General features: G+C 43.1%; 1 non-coding gene across 1 annotated transcript; it reads left to right on the top strand.

Moving 5' to 3' along the window:
* The first annotated feature begins 10,168 nt into the window (after positions 1-10,168).
* Positions 10,169-10,306, top strand: LOC119937406. Its single transcript, XR_005454075.1, has one exon. It is a non-coding gene; the product is annotated as a small nucleolar RNA SNORA7 (small nucleolar RNA).
* Positions 10,307-18,710: the final 8,404 nt, after the last annotated feature.

Here is an 18,710-nt window from a genome sequence, read left to right as displayed (position 1 = left end):
AATCTCCTCACCGTGCCTCGTTCTCGCCTGTCCCGCCGTCGACCCCTGGCCCACGTCATCCCCCTGGCCTGGAATGCCCTCCCTCTGCCCATCCGCCAAGCTAGCTCTCTTCCTCCCTTCAAGGCCCTACTGAGAGCTCACCTCCTCCAGGAGGCCTTCCCAGACTGAGCCCCCTCCTTCCTCTCCCCCTCGTCCCCCTCTCCATCCCCCCGTCTTGCCTCCTTCCCTTCCCCACAGCACCTGTATATATGTATATATGTTTGTACATATTTATTACTCTATTTATTTATTTATTTTACTTGTACATATCTATTCTATTTATTTTATTTTGTTAATATGTTTGGTTTTGTTCTCTGTCTACCCCTTCTAGACTGTGAGCCCACTGTTGGGTAGGGACTGTCTCTATATGTTGCCAACTTGTACTTCCCAAGCGCTTAGTACAGTGCTCTGCACACAGTAAGCGCTCAATAAATATGATTGATTGATATTGATTGATTGAGAGTGTGGAGAGGAAGTCAGGCAGTTGTAGCTTCCCGTGATGTGCTGTGTCTGCCTGTTGTGATCCCCCTGGGATCCAGCCAGAAGAAGTTCCATTTGATAAAGTATTTGTCCCTGCTTAAGCTATACCTGGGTTAAAAGGAAAATTAGGACCAATTAATTTGGGGCTATTTTAGGTTAAAATCTTTTTCCAGCCATTTCCCCAAGAGTAGCCTTCAAACTACACGATCAAAACCCATGGGGTCCATTTCATGTTAATCAGACTATCAAGCCTAGCCCTTGCAGTTTTGAAGCCCAGTGGCTTTAAAAATTACTTTGCATTTCAACTTTAGCATTTTGTACTGTTGTCTTTTCCAATCTACAGTATTGATTAAATCCTAAATTTGGTCCTTGTCCTTTTAGGAATCTGTTTTAGCCATGGTCACTGCAACATTCCCAGGATTCTTAATTGGTTCCTAGCTGGGATTTTTAATCCCATATCTCTAGGGTAGCAGCTCTAAATCCAAGATGGATTAAGCATTTATTATATTTCAAGCACTGTTCTAAGTGCTGGAGTAGATACAAATTAATGAGATTGGATACAGTCTCTGTTCTAATCCCAACTCCAACACCTGCCTGCTGTGTGACCTTGGACAAGTCACTTAACTTCTCTGTGCCTCAGATACCTCATCTGTTCGATGGGGATTGAGACTGTGTGTTCCATGAGGGACATGGACTGTGTCCAACCTGATCATCTTGCATCTACCCCACTGCTTAATCTGGTGCCAGGCCCATAGTAAGTGTTTAACAATTACCATTTTTTAAAAAAGAAGGCCTCTTGGAGAACAAGTGGTGATCTGTCAGCTATGAAAGGGGAGAGAGTTCTAGGCCCAAGAGAGGACATGGGAAAGGGGTCAGCTGGAGAATGTACATATACATAGAGTATATATATCCCTACATGCTCCCATTTCCTCTTCAGTAATTTATTTTAATGTCTGTCACCCGCTCTAAACTGTAAACTCCTCCCCCACAGCACTTAAGTACATAGCTATAATTTTATTAGTTTATATTAATGTCTGTCTCCCCCTCTGGACTGGAAGCTCATTTTGGGCAGGGATTGTGTCTGTTACATTGTTCTACTGTACCCTCCCAAGCACTTAGTACAGTGCTCTGCACACAGTAAGTTCTCAGTAAATACAATTGACTGACTGAATGACTGGATAGGGAACGTGTCTACTAACTCTACTGCATTGTTTTCTCTCAAGCTTCTAATGCAGTGTTCAACACAAAGTAAGCATTGAATAACATTGATTGATGCAGGCATTCAGGGAAGAGTCATCGCAATGGTATATGACCTGTACTCAATTCCACACTCTCCGTGACATCAGTAAATGAATAGACTGCCCCTGTGCAGGAAGTGGGAGGAGAGAGTGCCCTGGAGCCAGGAACATTTCAACCCCAGGCCTTAAATGGGCAACACTTTCTCCTTACTGATAATAATAATAATTATGGGATTTGTTAAGCACTTACCATGTGTCAGGCACTGTATTAAGCGCTGGGGTGGGTACAGGTAAATCAACTTTTTGCAGTCCTTGTCCCACATGGGCTCACAGTTTCAATCCCCATTTTATAGATGAGGCAGCTGAGGCACAGAGTAGTAAAATGACTTGCCCAGGTCACACAGCAGACAACCGGGGAGCTGGGATTAGAACCCATGACCTTCTGATTCCCAGGCCCATGCTCTATCCACTAGACCATGCTGCTTCTCAACTGCTACTACCGGTGCTCCCTCCCTCTCGCCCACCCCTACCCGGTGAATGTGCTAGATTCTAGATTGGCATGGATGCCAGTCACAGGGACATGCATGGCCGTGTAAGGGAGTGGGCATAAGAGGCAGCACTCTCCCATCCTCCTCTCCGCCCCCAAGACTGAGTGTGTGTGCTCAGGAAGGCAGCATCATGCCAAGGTGCCTGCCACGGGTGGTAAAATGCGCTCAGGATGGAGTATTTCTGCCTGCTCTGGTCAGTCACAGACATCTACTCCGCCTTTGTCCACTTGAGTAAGTGTTGTTCGGTGAGGCCCCCTCTTCCTCCAGGAAAGACCAGGGATGGTTATGTGATGAAATGGATTTCCAGGCCATTAAACTGGCCAGATAAAAACTTGCATTTTGTCCCCAAGGGCAGGTTTATCAGTCAAGGTTGGATCTTGGCCACACAGCCCAGATGTTTGGAAAGGTCAGGATGACTTGGCTCCTGAGATCTGATAAGAATGAAGAGGGAGAGCCCTCAACTGGGAGAAACTCAGTAGATTCCAAACAAAGCCGGAAGGCCTTCTATGAAACCTTTAGCTAGATGACTTCAAGACAGCAGTAGAACAATGTAATCCAGGCCCCACACCAACCTCTCAAACAATCTGTCAGGGGAATTTATTCAGTGCTTACTCTGTGTAGATCACTGTACTAAATGCTTGGGAGAATGCAGTGCGATAGAGTTGGTAGGACACGACCCCTGACCACAAGAAGCTTCCAGGCAGTCTACAAGGGGAGATAGACATTGAAAGAAATTGGAGAAAAGGGAAATGTCAGGTTAAAGGATATGTAAGTAAGTGCTGTGGGGCTGAGGGTGGGGGAGACTCTCATTTGCTTAAGGTATAGATGGAATGTAAGGGTGACACAATAGGGAGAGGGAGTAGAGGAAATGGGAGCTGAATCAGGAAAGGCCTCTTAGAGAAGATGTGATTTTAGGAGGATTTTGAAGGTGGGGAGAGCGGCAGTCTGTTGGTTATGATGGTGTGTAATTTTGTACTCTCCCAAGCACTTAGTATAGTGCTCTGCCCACAGTAAGTGCTCAATAAATATGATTGATTGATTGAATGGGAGAAAATTCCAGGCCACAAGGTGGACATGGGCAAAGGGTCAGAGGTGAAATTGATAATAATAATAATAGTATTTGTTAAGTGCTTTCTATGTGCGAAGCACTGTTCTAAATGCTGGGGGGGGATACAAGACGATCAGGTTGTCCCACAGGGAGCTCACAGTCTTAATCCCCATTTTACAGATGAGGTAACTGAGGCACAGAGAAGTTAAGTGACTTGCCCAAAGTCACACAGCTCACAAGAGATCGAGGTACACCAAAGTAGGTTGGTCTTAGAAGAACGAAGTGTGTTGTCTGGGTTGGAGTAAAAAAATCAGCAAGGGAGAGTTGATTGAGTGCCTTCAAGGTGATGTGAAGGAGTTTCTGTCTGATGTCAAGGTAGATGGGCAACTCCCCTGCTAGCATCAGCTCTCTCTGAGCTATGAAACCTGAAGGACCTAAAAGAATTTCTTTGGAAATTGTCTAGAAGGCTGACCTCACTGCAGGCATTTCTGCGGTCTGGGACAGGAATGCATGGAACATGTGAGAAGCAGTGGATTAGTGGATAGAGCCTCAGCCTGGGAATCAGAAGGACCTGGATTCTAATTCTGGCTCCACCACTGTCTGCTGTGTGACTTCAGGCAAGTCACTTCACTTCTCTGGGCCTCAGTTACCTCATTCGTAAAATGGGGGTTAAGAGTTTAAGCCCCATGTGGGACAGGAACTCTGTCCAACCTGATTAACTTGTATCTACCCCGGTGTTTAGTACGGTGTTTGGCACATAACACTGAGAACTCGTTGTGGGCAGGGAATGTGTCTGTTGTTGTAGTGTATGCTCCCAAGGGCTTAGTACAGTGCTTTGCACACAGTAAGTGCTCAATAAATGATTGAATGAGTGACTTAATAAGTACCGCTGTTGGTTAGGGACCGAATCTATATGTTGCCAGCTTGCACTTTCCAAGTGCTTAGTACAGTGCTCTGCACACAGTAACTGCTCAATAAATGCGATTGAATGAATGAATGAATCCCCTGCCTTACCTCCTTCCCCTCCCCACAGCACCTGTATATATGTATATATGTTTGTACAGATTTATTACTCTATTTTACTTGTACATATTTATTCTATTTATTTTATTTTGTTAATATGTTTTGTTTTGTTAGTTTCCCCCTTCTAGACTGTGAGCCCACTTTTGGGTAGGGACCGAATCTATACGTTGCCAACTTGGACTTCCCAAGCGCTTAGTACAGTGCTCTGCACACAGTAAGCGCTCAATAAATACGATTGAATGAATGAATGAATACAATAATAATAACTATTATTACTGTTAATACAAATCTAACCCCCAAGGATTTACTTTCAACAGTTCTCTCCCTCTCATTTATCCAATCTCTTCTCCCTCTGAATCCAGCTCCAATTTTTCATTTTCTCTCAAGCTTACCTTCTCATCTCTCAAAGGGCCTCTTTTGTGACTTGCCCACATTTGACCTCTTGCTTATACCCTTCCTCCTGCCCAGAACTTCTTTCCCCTTTGGATCTGCTAGGCCACTGCTCCAAGCAGCATGACCTCTTGGGAACAGCCCAGGCCTGGGATTCAGAAGGACCCTGGATTCTAATCCTGGCTCTGCCACTTGTCTGCTGTGTGACCTTGGGCCAGTCGCTTCCGTTCTCTGGGCCTTAGTTACCTCATCTGTAAAATGGGGATTGAGACTGCGAGCCACACATGGGACAGGGAATGTGTCCAACCCAATTTGCTTGCATCCACCCCAGCAGTTAGTACAGTGCCTGGCACATAGTAAACTCTGAACAAATACCGCAGTTTTTTTTTTTCAAATCCCTTCTAAAATCCCACCTTGAATAGGAAATCTTCCCTGATTCATTTGTCTTTCCCCAGGATCCTATCTTTCTAATGACCACCTCAACATTTTGAGCACCTCCATATCAGTTAATACCCCCAAAGCAACTCTGAACATGCAGACTTTTAATTATTTAAGCACTCACTCGTCCACATGTCCCTCTTTCTAGTCTCCCTTCCTATCTGTAATTATGTTGTGTCTGTCTTTCCAGCCAAATTGCAAGCTTCTTGAGGTCAGGCCTATTTTATTTTTCCAGTAAATTAGTACAGGGTTCTTCCCACAACAGTCATAATAATAGCATTTGTTAAGTGCTTGCTATGTGCCCAGCACTGTAGTAATGACTGGAAGCAGTAGATGTTCAAATGATGGGATTGATTGATTAATTAATAGATTAATTGTCTCTAAGTGTTTTGTGGAAGAATTATTTAAAATCCCAGGGATGTGCCTGAGTTAGGCAGCTTGCTCAGTTATTGGTTCTTTAAAAAAAAAAAAGAATTATAAGGATCTTACAAGCAGTAGCATGAACAATCATATTGATTTAAGACTGCCAATTCTACTCCGGAATATAAAATCATATGCAATGCCAGTGCTGGGACACACCAATAGTTCCAGGCAGCTTAACATTCTATCCCAAATTAGAGTAACAGAATATTTTGAGATTTGTGGGGAAGCAGTGTGAACTAGTGGAAAGAGCATGGGTTTGGGAGTCAGAGGACCAGAGTTCTAATTCTAGCTTGTGGTGGGACTGGGAAAGTCACTTAATTTCTCTGTGCCTCAGTTTCCTCATCAGTGAATTGGGGATGTATCACTTGTTCTCCCTTCCCCTTAGACTTTGTGCCCTCATGTGGGACAGGGACTGGATCTACTCAGCACTTAGAACAGTTCTTGGCACATAGTAAATGCTTAAAACATATTTTTATTATAGTTATTATTATTATATGATGGTTGCACTCCTACAATCTTCCAAATGGTTTTGGACATACCATCTAATATCTGTCCATAACATTTCTTCCACATCCCTAACTGTCCCTCTGGTAAAAGCATTTTGGACTTCTCCAGAATAATTGTTACAAAACCTCTACCGAACCTCCTGATGTTTTCTGCCAGCACAACTTCCTGCAGTAATGAATCTCATAATCTTACCCCCTGCGGTGTGAAGAGGTGTTTCATTTTGTTTGTCTGAACCTACCATTTTCGAGCTTCAACAAGCATCCCTTGTTTCTGTAGATTTTGGTGAACAGTACTTAGGTGCTTGCCTTATCCACACTGATTTTTTGTAACTCTTCCCGTTCTTTTTTTATCTTAAACTTTATTCTATCTTACAATCCTGTTATAATTAGGCAATGTCCTTTAAAAACCTTTAATTAGTTGTCAGTTTATCCAGTATTAGAGGCATTAGATAGCTCAGTGTATTCCAAGACAGGCCTAAAACAGCCTACAGATCCCTTGTGGTACCTCACATATCCCCTGATTTGTTCTTTTCCCGTAAGCCTCTGCTCCGGGTTCACTCCTTGCTCTATGCAAGGAAGGAGATGTACATACCGACCACCCTCAGCTGACTGGGAGATCTCACTAACATGATTGGAAAAAAGACAAAGAAATTACTCAGACCACAATAAGACAATGAAAGAGTTTTGCCCTCATTCAGTTTTAGGAGCTTCTTCCGGTAGGAAATTTCGGAACTGAACATAGGGGAAATCAGCAAAATAGTCTCACCCTGTAGTGATCTTGGATTGGAGTCAAAAACATGCAAAGCTGTATTAAAAATTCAGCCAAATATTATAAAATTTGGCTCAACACATCGTGGAAGAAGGCTGGTTCCAATTTGAGAGACAGGAAGAATATCGCCTTCTCCTGGGAGGAGATAATTTGGACAATAACCCTAATGCATTTCAGCAAGAGCATAACACGTGCAATGGTGTAGAAATCTAATCAGTTGTAGACGATGCATGAAACACTGTGACTTATCGAGTTGGTCCAAAACAATGTAAAACGTGAGCACCATGCCATCCCTCTGCATCTGGGGTGGGCAGTTATTTGAGTGCTTGGATCACGTTCCATGGCCCCTAATGAAGAGCAGAGAATGCCATGATGAAAGAGTGGGTTGTGTTTCAACAACTGAAATAAAGCCATTTCTTCCTTACGGAGTCCCTTCCTGGCAAGAAGTTAGTCAGGGCATCTTCAGCGACCCCAACATGAGGTCTAGAGGCTATGGCACTAATTGGTTATGACCAGAACTCGTGCAGAGCGAGGTAGGAGCTACTGCTGGAGAAAGCAGCTGATCAACCCCAAATCCCTCCCATGGGTGGGATCATACTGATCCTCCTGTGGGCCCGAAGCTCTCAGATATTGTGGGCCACTGTGACTCGCTATGCCGTTATGTTATGCTACGGAGTGATGTCATTAGGTACCACTGTTTATGAAGACCACTGCCTTGCTCTGCACCTCCTCTTTCTTTCTTTCCACCCTGAAAGCAAAAGTAGAGCCACAGTCAGGTCCTCAGTCAGTCAATCGTATTTATTGAGCGCTTACTCTGTGCAGTACACTGTACTGTTTGGGAAAGTGCAATATAACAGAGTTGGTAGACCCAGTGAGCTTAAAGTCTAGAGGGGGAGACAGATATTAATATAAACAAATAAATTATGGAAGTTTACATAAGTGCTGTGGGGCTGAGGGAGGGAAAACAGAGAACAAATAAGGGTGATGTAGAAGGGAGTGGGAGAAGAGGAAATAAAGGCTCAGTCAGGGAGGGTCCAGGTTGAAAACTCCACCAATCATTTCTCTGTACCGCAAAGATGGGCTGGGAAAGGCCATACACACAAGTGAGTGGGGAACTGTTCTGGTTTTTGTTTGTTTTTTTGAAGGGGGGCGTTAATATGAGATTGGATGATATAAAGATCTCTTCCTCCTCTGTTATTCATCAAATTACATCAGTGTCCATTCTTTCAAGGCTAAAAACCCCCATAACCACAACTCAAAGAGGAACAGAACCAGACCTTGTCTCTCTGTGACTTGAGACATCAAAAAGATTTCCGAGGCCTGAATTTCTTCGCCACCACCACTGTGCCACGGAGACCCACCCCACCCAAATGGCGGCCCCCATTACAGGGAGCCACAGCTCTGGGTTTCTTACCATCCACAGTCAGACAGCCAGATCTGCTGTGGGGAAGGGGGTCTGCAAATGGAGCAGAAACAGAAACAACGCGTGGCCCCGAGGGGCAAAAAGGGAAGATCGATTGCTGCTCCATCTCTGTTGCCTAGCTCCAGAAATCCAGTCAGGGGTTGTGGGCTGCTCTGTGAACAAAGGCAGCGGGGCCTGGAATATATGGCCTGCAGCCCCTGTAGTTCTCCCTACCTTCCCTGGGGTCCAGCATCTCCAAGGTCCACCCTTACTGGAGAAGAAAACCTCCCTCCCTCAGCCCCCACAGGCTGGAGCAGTTCATGATACTGATCATGATGATAACAGGAGTGTGGGGAAGGAGAGAGAAGGCACAGACTGTAACTCCTGCTTCAGCTTGGGGTCTCAGCCTGGGCAGGAGGAGAGGCGGCGTGGGACAGTGAATGCCAGTTTCCGCTACCCTTAGACTCCCTCCCTCTTTCCTTGCTTGGTCTGTTCTGCTGCCAGACCATTGGCCAGATCCAGCAGGGATTCTCCAGGCTTGGAGAGGTTTGGCTGCTGCTTGGCTCCCTCTGAGATGGCTCCAGTGGAGTCAGGAAGATGAGGAGACTCAGAGGGTCCCCTGTTCCAGTGGTCCTCAGGTCAGGAGGCAGGAAGCAGGCCGGTAGCCAAGGATCGGGGGTAAAATGCCCTCTCTCCTCATAGCCAATAGACAATTACTCCTCCCTCCTCCAAAGCCTTATTGAGGGCACACGTCCTCCAAGAGGCCTTCCCTAACTAGTACTCCTTTCCTTTTCTCCCACTCCCTTCTGTGTCACCCAGATTTGCTCCCTTGCTTCATCCCCCCTCCCAGCCCCACAGCATTTTTGTACATATCTGTAATTTATTTATATACTTATATAAATGTCTGTCTCCCGCTCTAGACTGTAAGGTCACTGTGGGCAGGGAATGTGTCTGTTTATTGTTATATTGTACTCTCCCAGGCCCTTAGTCCAGTGCTTTGCACATTGTAAGCACTCAATATATATGATTGAATGAATAAATGAATAAGAGCAGTGGAAGTGGAACATTTAATAATAATAATGGTATTTGTTCAGCACTTACCATGTGTTAAGCACAGTTCTAAGCACTGGGGTAGATACAAGGTAATCAGGTTGCCCAAACTCGGGCTCACAGTCTTAATCCCCATTTTACAGATGAGGTAACTGAGGCACAGAGAAGTTATGACTTGCCCAAAGTCACACAACTGACAAGTGGCAGAGATGGGATTAGAACCCACGACCTCTGACTCCCAAGCCCGTGCTCTTTCCACTGAGCCTCGCTGCTTCTCTTTCTCCTCTCTTTCAACCACTTGGTATATTTATATACCACTTGGTATATTTATATACCACTTTGGTATATTTACCAAAAAAACTCTACGGATCCACTACCAGAACGATTGCAGATGGAAGTGGGGCATTCTGTGAGAGATGTGACCATGGTGTCACTGTGACTCTGCCGCTCCCACAGCTGAGGACTAAGACTCAAGCAACTTCCATGGCTGAGGATTGTCCTCTTTAGCCCCAGTCACTGAGTCTGATTCTCTAAATCCTCTATACTAACTCGGCCCAGCTTGCCTCCCATATTTTCTGCCCATATCTGATCCACAGCATTGGGAGAGTCCATGCTTCCCCCTGACCACCAAATACTCAGGAGATTACAATACAAAGAGTTGGAAAACACATTCCCTGCCTAAGAAGGAAGATAATGAATAATCTTCCATCATATTCAAACTATATAACTCAGTTCCTAACTTTTGGCCTCTCATGAGTGGATGTCATAAATGGCAGTTAGGTATGGAGATTACGTTAGATGTGCGGGTCATTTTACCCTCTTAGGGTTGCACCTGGAGAGTGTCCAGTACTCTTCCGGCCTCAACTACAGGAGGGAGAGTCAAGCAGAGGCCTACCCATTCCATTCCTGGCTTGGTCAGTGGCTAGCGAGTGGAAGGCAATCTGCTACAAGCCAAAACTCACCCATGCTGGACAGCAGCGGCAAGGGACAGAATCAGATGCTAAGGGTAGCGGAAGGAGACAATGGTAAACCACTTCCATATTTTTACCAAGAAAACTCTATGGATACACTACCAGAATGATTGCAGATGGAGGTGAGGTGTTCTGGAAGAGATGTGTCCATGGAGTCACTATGGGTCGGACACGACTCAACAGCATAAGACAATAACAACAATGGATCATTTTAAAATGGGTTTTAACATTTTTTAAGCATAAATTTCTGTCTTCCAAATGTCAGTAGAGGGTGTATTTATCAATCCTTTTTCCCCATGCTCTCTGAAAAGAACGTTTATTAGGGTCTATAAGATTCCTCACCCCTAATCAAATACTCACCCCTGGCTTTGTCCCTTTCTACCATTCTCAACCAATAACAAACCTGTCCAATGAATCGGACAATCAACTATATTGATTGAGCACTTACTGCATGCAGAACAATGTACTAAGCTCTTGGGAAAGTGCAATACAATAGAGTTGGTAGACACGTTCCCTGCCCGCGAGAAGCTTGTACTCTACATTGGGAGATAGACATTAAAATAAACATATGGACATTTATGTTGGAGGGATGAGGGTGGGGTGACTAAAGATTGCAAGGGAAATGCAGAAGGGAGAGGGGGTAGAGGAAATGAGGACATAGTCAGGGACGGAATCTTGGAGATGTGATTTTAATATGATTTTGAAGCGGGGGGAGAGTGAGAACATGGACAAGGGATTTGTGGTGAGATAGACGAAATTGAGGTACAGTGAGAAAGCCGGAATTAGAGGAGCGAAATGAACGTCCTGAGTTATGGTGAGAAATCAGTGAGGTGAGATAGAAGGGGGCAAGTTGACTGAGTGGTTTAAAGCTGTACTCTGTTGTGACAGAAGTGAGTTTTGAGGAGGAGCTGAAGTATGCATTTCAATGGGAGAGGGGACTGGCCATTGAGCAGGAATATTTCTCAATGGGAAAAGCCTAAACCAGATATTGGGGGAACATATGTATACCTTTTGGCCCATGCTATTTCCACTATGCCACACTGCTTCTCATGCTTATGCCTGGTGAACCTAAATTTTCAATATAATAAAGAATAAAAAATCAGTGACTAGGCCACAAACATCCATCCCATTATGGAACATCAGACTGCCATTGAATGATGATCCCAGCAATCATTCCCAGAGGAACAGCAATTGTTTCTTGAGAACTAAACAGACAAGGAATGGAACATCCAACTCCAGAAGCAGAGGTACAAGATGTGAAATGCTGGTATGGTGGAAGGACAACAGCGACACTAACAGCATGGTCAAGTGGAAAGAACCTGGGCCTGGGAGTTGGAGGACCTGGGTTCTAATCCTGACTCTGCCATTTGCCTGCTATGTGACCTTGGGCTAGTCATTTAACTTCTCTGGGCCTCAGTTTTCTCAGATGTAAAATGGGGATTCAATGCTCATTCTCCCTCCTACTTAGATTGTGAGCCCCATGTGGGATAGGGACTGTGTCCAACCTGATTTTTCTCTATCTACCCCAGTGCTTAGTACAATACTTGGCACATGGTAAGCGCTTAACAAATGTAATTTTTAAAAAATAAAACTGCCAGTAAACTCCAAGTCTTGGAGACCAATGCTGGTCAGGGAGTCCTTCAAGTTGTATAACTTTTTAGGAATATACTTTGAATTATAACAACATTGAATGATATTTAAAATATATCAGGGGAATGCAGCATGACCAAGTAGAAAGAGCAGGGGCCTGGGAGTCAAAGGCTTTGTTCCAATCCCAGCTCTGCCATTTGCCTGCTGTGTGACCTTAGGCAAGTCATTTAACTTCTCTGAGCTTCTGTTTCCTCATCTGTAAAATGGAGATTCCATCTCTGTTTTCCCTGCTACTTAGACTTGTGAGGGCCCTGAGGAGGGACAGGGACTGAATACAGTGTCATTAACTTGTGTCTGCCCCAGGGCTTAGAACAGTCCTTGACACATACTAAGCACTTAATATTATTATGAATGGTCTGACCGTGAAAGAGAAAGAAACCCTCAGTATTTATACACTCTCAGACACTGGGACCACTTTTCACTATATTGATTTGTACTAATACCAAAGCAATTATTCATTCACTTATCAAGCTTTTCCTTCTCTCTGCAAATTATTTTTTTGTGTCTGACTACCCAAATAGGCAGCATGGCCTAGTAGCAAGAGCATGGGCCTGGGAGTCAAAAGGTTGTGGGTTCTAATCCTGACTCTGCCATTTGTCTGCTGTGTGACCTTGGGCAAATCATTTAGTTTCACTATGCTGGGCCTCAGTCACCTCATCTGTAAAATGGGGATTAAGACTGTGAGCCCCACATGGGACAACCTGATTACCTTGTATCTACCCCAGCGCTTAGAACAGTGCTTGACATGTAGTAAGTGCTTAACAAATACCATAATTATCATTATTATTATTGTTATTATCAACTCCTTGAGGGCAGAAGATGTATCTTTTAGCTGCATTGCAATCAATCAGTGGTATTTACTGAGCACTTACCTTTTTGTTTGCTTGCTTGTTTGTTTTTTAATGGAATTTTTAAAGTGCTTACTATGGTCCAGGCACTGTACTAAGCACTGGGGAAAATACAAGATAATCGGGTTGGATACAAGTCCCTGTCCCACAGAGGGCTCACAGTCTTAATCCCCATTTTACAGATGAGGTAACAGGCACAGAGAAATTAAAAGACTTGTCAGCTTTGATCATTACCATGAGGAAGTGATACCCTCTTTCCTATTTACCTCTATTGGAAAGTGTCACTAAGAGTCTAGACTCATAAAAAAACTAACACCTGTGGATAGAACTCTTTGATATTTATGAAATGTAAGCTGCCTGTGTCTAGGGAACATGTCTATCAATTCTGTTGTATTGTACTCTCTCAAGAGCTTACCATTCTCTGACAGTAAGTACTGAATAAATATCACGGATTATGATGATGATGAAATGCCAATTCCTAAAAGAAATCTAGAGAATAAGTCTCACCAGAATGAAACTTTGACTACAAGAGTGCATAGAATTATTATTAGTAATAATAATAATAATATTTGTTAAGTATTTACAATGTGCCAGGTGCTGTACTAAGATTTGGTGTACATACAAGATAATCAGATTGGGGGCAGTCCCCGTCTTACATGGGGTTAACTATCTCAGAAGGAGGGAGAGTGGGTATTTAATCCCCATTTTACAGATGAGGAAACAGAGACCAGGATAAGTTTAATGACTTGCCCAAGGTCAGACAGTAAGCACATGTCAGAGCTGGCATTAGAACTCAAGTCTTCTGACTCCCAAGCCCATGCTCCTTTCACTAGGTTTCTTAATTGGCAATAAGGAATGATTAAATATCATACCTAAATATCTGTTCATTAGCCCTTTAAGTCTGGTATATCCTTTTTTACTGTGTCACCAGAGTTTGCACTATAGAAACCTTAATGAGCTAAGTGTGTGGAGTCCTATTTAGGTTTGCTAAACTCCACCTGTTTGATTTTCCCAGCAAGATCAGCTCAGGAGGTAACGCGTGAGTCTCATCTCTACAAACTGTCCGGCCTATAAAAAATCCAGTTCTCGGTGAGGAGGAGCTTTGAGATGAATTGTCCATGAGTATAAGTGTGTGGGGGTGGTTGATAAGGACTCTTGTGAGACAACTGCAACAGGAAGAGCTCACCTTCATTGGATGCCTCATATTTTTTTTTCTTTCAGGAAGGCTTCCTGGATTAACCTTTCACCTCCCTACCCTATTTTCCCCTCCCTTTTGCATCTCCTATGCGTGGGAATCCATACCCAACTTAGCACTTGAGTACGCACTCATTTATTCATTCAATCATATTGTTGAGTGCTTACTGAGTGCAGAGCACTGTACTAAATGCTTGGGAGAGTACAATATAACATTAAACAGGGAGAGCATTCCAGACCAGAGGCATGACGTGGATGAGGGGTCGGCGGTGAGATAGATGAGATCAAGGTACAGTGAGAAGGTTAATATTAGAGGAGAGAAGTGTGCAGGCTGGGATATAGTAGGAGAGTAAGGAGGTGTCTTTCTGGAGGCTGCAAACATGAGGGTATTTGTGTCTACATATTACCCAATTTCCTCCCTGTTAACAAAAGGTTATCAAAACTAGCTGCTGGCCAAGAGAATGCTTCATTAAAGCAAGGACAATCAATCAATCAATCGTATTTATTGAGTGCTTACTGTGTGCAGAGCACTGTACTAAGCACTTGGGAAGTACAAGTTGGCAACATAAACCAGACAAGGACAAACCAGGACAAAACCAGTGTTCACCAGTGTCCCCAAATGGTTGGAAACACGGCACCACGTTCAACCCTTTTAAACTCCCACACAGTTTTGGATTCAAAATATCATGACAGGGTTCATCTTAGGGTGGAAGGCTTGATGCAAACACAGTTCAAAGCTAGGAGTAGCACAGTGCAATTCTTGCCCCTTAGACTATAATTAATTGTTTTTAACCTAGCAATGAGTACCAAAACCGAATGTGCTCCTTTACAGAAAGCTACTCATTGTCCATCAATAATGGTATTTATTGAGCATTTACTGTGGTCGGAGCATTGTACTAAGTGTTTGGGAGAATACAATAAAGTTGGTAGACAAGATCCCTGACCAAAAGGAGTTTATAGATTAAATAATAACAACTGTGGTATTTGTAAAGCATTTACTATGTGCCAAGCACTGTACTAAGCACTGGGATAGATATACCATAATCAGGTCCCATGTAGCCCTCACAGTCTTAATCCTCATTTTATAAATGGTGAAACTGAGGCACAGAGAAGTTAAGCGACTTGCCCAAGGTCACAGCAAACAAGTGCTGAAGCCAGGATTAGAACACAGAGAAGGGACTTAGTGGAAAGAGAATGGGCCAGGGTGTCAGAGGACCTGGATTCTAATCCCAGCTCTGACAATTGTTTGTTGTGTGACCTTGGGCAAGTCATCTAACTTCTCTGTGCCTCAGTTACCTCCTCTGTAAAATGGGAATTAAATCCTCCTCCCTCTGACTTAGACTATGAGACCCATGGGACAGGGATTGTCCAACCTGATAAACTTGGATCTACTCCAGCGCTTGAACAATGCTTGACACATAATAAACGTTTAACAAATATCATTAAAAGATAATTACAGATAGATATGTGCGTAAATGTTGTGGGGCTAAAGGAGGGGTGGATATCAAAGTGCTTAAGGATTACAGACATAAGTGTATGGGTGATGCGGAAGAGTTACTAACACTGGAGACAGCACCACCATTCTGACTCACAAGCCGATAACCTTGACATTATCTTCGACTCATCTCTCTCATTCGATCAGCATATTCAGTTTGTCACAAAATCCTGTCAGTTCTTCCTTCACATCATTAAAATCCACCCTTTCCCCCGCATCCAAACCTCTACTATGCTGATCCACCCACTTATCATATCCTGCCTTGACTCAGCCTCCTTACTGACCTCCCTGCCTCCTGTCTCTCCCCACTCCAGTCCATACTTCACTCTGCTGCCCAGATCATTTCTGTAAAAAAAATTCAGTCCATGTTCTCCCACTCCTCAAAACTCCTCCAATTGTTGTCCATCCATCTCCAAATCAAACAGAAACCCATCACTGTTGTCCATCCATCTCCAAATCAAACAGAAACCCATCACTATTGGCTTCATAACACTCGGTCACTTTGTCCCCGTCTATCTTACCTCACTAATCTCCTACTACAACCCAGCCCTCTCACTTCACTCCTCTAATGCCAACTTACTCACTACACCTTGATTTGTCTCTTACCACTGACCACTCTCCCCCGCCTCCCCCTTCAAATCCAAGAGACCACGACTATCCCCACCTTCAAAATATTATTAAAATCGCATCTCCCAAGAGGCCTTTCTCTACTGAGCCCTCATCTCCCCAACTCCCTCTCCCTTCTTCAATATCCTTGCAAATGGATTTCTATGGTTTAATCAACCCACCCTCAACCCCACAGCACTTAGCTACGTATCCATAATTAATTTTAATGTCTGTCTCCCCCTCTAGTCTGTAAACCCCCTGTGGGCTGGGAATGTGTCTACCAACCCTGTTATTTCATACTTTCCCAAGAGTACAGTGCTCGATAAATATGATTGATTGACTGATCATTGAAAACGATTTTTGTCCCCATACACACTTAAAAGCTCAGGAAGTCCAGAGATTGTAGTCAGGCTGACAGTGACAATGATAGGGAAAACTCAGAGCCACCAACACTGTCACACATCAGCTATTAGACAGGCAGGGACAGTGACTTTTAGCCCATGCTTTCAAGCATCTGGCCCAATGCTCTGTAGGCAGGAGGTGCCCAAGGAATACTGATGATGATGATGAGCTGCCTAGACACTTAGAAAATGCACACAAATTCACAATCCCAATCCAAAACCTTTAGATCCTCACTCCCCCAATCTACTACAGTTTTGCCCTACATTTTACAGATGTTTGGTTGACTAATAAGCCAGAAACCATCAGGGCTGATCAACTATCCCTAAGTTTTGCACTGTGCAGGCAAATTTTGTGCATTTGTGTGTGTCTCATCACAACACCCACTACACAACTTTTAACAACCTCCTTCTCAGGCCAAGGAAGTTTCTGCGGATTTTATGAATTGCATTCTTCAGTGCCGACATAATGACATTCAACAACTTACATCCATTGTCCATTTGTTTACTACTAAAGTATAAACAGAGATAACATTCAACAGAAATAAAATATGTTTTCCTGTTTACCATCCAACAAATTGAGAATTTAATTTATGCACTTAAGCTAAAAGCCAAAACATCCAGCTGTGGTCTTTTGTTATCAAAAAAAAAAAATTTCCTGTCAACTGTGAGTTGCCAATTCAAAAATTATAAGAGAAATTGCCCAAGAAACAATTTGCCTGCATAATTCAAATTTACAAAGTCATTTTACACATCATTACTGAACTCCAGAAAAGATATAACCCATGAATTATGCACATTTGGGTAAAAAAAAATGGTTTATGACAGATACACTGGATCTTTGGAAAGTAGAAAAAAATACATTTTCTCTGATAATTATGTCCATTTCCCACCATTTGTATGGACTAATTATCAATGAACCAAAACTTTTATCCTGATTCATTCATCTTTATTCTTCAAAAGAGTAGTTTCAATGTGCTAAAACCTTAACTCTATTCAATTACTGAGAGTCCTTCCATTTATGTCACTAGCCCAATGTTGGGTAGGGACTGTCTCTATATGTTGCCAATTTGTACTTCCCAAGCGCTTAGTACAGTGCTCTGCACATAGTAAGCGCTCAATAAATACGATTGATGATGATGATGATGATTCATTTTAAGTCAAAAAGTGGTAGGTTGGCACCAATTTTCCCATGAGGAGCAATATGATAAGTGAATGGGGGATTGGGTACTGATCTAGGGCTGGGCACCAAATTTTTACCCAAATTACCCAGAATTGTGTACTCAATCAATTCAAGATGAGTAGCAAAGCTACATGAATGTATTTTATATTTTAAACAACAATCATGTTGACATAAAAATCAAAGTTAAAAATATTGTATAAAAGGAAATATAGAACTGAAGTGCACAGTACAATGTGCGTTACCTCTACCTACAAGTGAGCAGTTCTGCATATATCTGTAATTTACTTTTTATATTACTGTCTGTCTCCCCCCTTTCTAGAATGTAAGCTCGTTGTGGGCAGGAAATGTGTCTGTTTATTGTTGTATTGCTCTGCACACAGTAAGTGCTTAACAAATATAATTGGATGAATGAGTTAATGAATGAATTTAAAACTAAAACTTTAAAACTCTAAACTGTAAACTCATTATGGGCAGGGAATATGTCTGTTATATTGTTGTGCTGTTGTACAGTGCTCTGCATACAGTAAGTACCCAATAAATATGATCGATTGATTAAATACATTGCAAATTATTTTATTTTATGAATTTATTTTGATGTAGAAGCAACAGCATAGTGGTTGGAGCCTGGGCTTGGGAGTCAGGAAGTCATGGGTTCTAATCCCAACACTGCCACTCTTCTGCTGTGTGACCTTGGGCAATTCACTTGACTTCTCTGGGCCTCAGTTACCTCACCTGTAAAATGGGGATTGAGATTGTGAGCCCCACGTGGGACAGGGACTGTGTCCAACCCAATTTGCTTATATCCACCCCAGCGCTTAGCAGAGTGCCTGGCACACAGTAAGCGCTTAACAAATACCACAGTTCTTTTTAATTATTGTTATTTTCTTTCCTCCAAAATATGGGTTCATGGAGTGAGATTTCTAAGGAGTTTAAAGGGACACTTTAAAAGGCTAGAGTTAGGGGGTGGGGCCTGGTGAAGAGGTAGAAAGGAAAAAGTACTAAACAACAACA

This window comes from Tachyglossus aculeatus, chromosome 14 (genome assembly GCF_015852505.1).
Source record: "Tachyglossus aculeatus isolate mTacAcu1 chromosome 14, mTacAcu1.pri, whole genome shotgun sequence".
In the NCBI taxonomy this organism is placed as follows: Eukaryota; Metazoa; Chordata; class Mammalia; order Monotremata; family Tachyglossidae; genus Tachyglossus; species Tachyglossus aculeatus.
The sequence above is the reverse complement of the archived record's forward strand: the minus strand, read 5'-3'. Positions and strand labels throughout refer to the sequence as shown.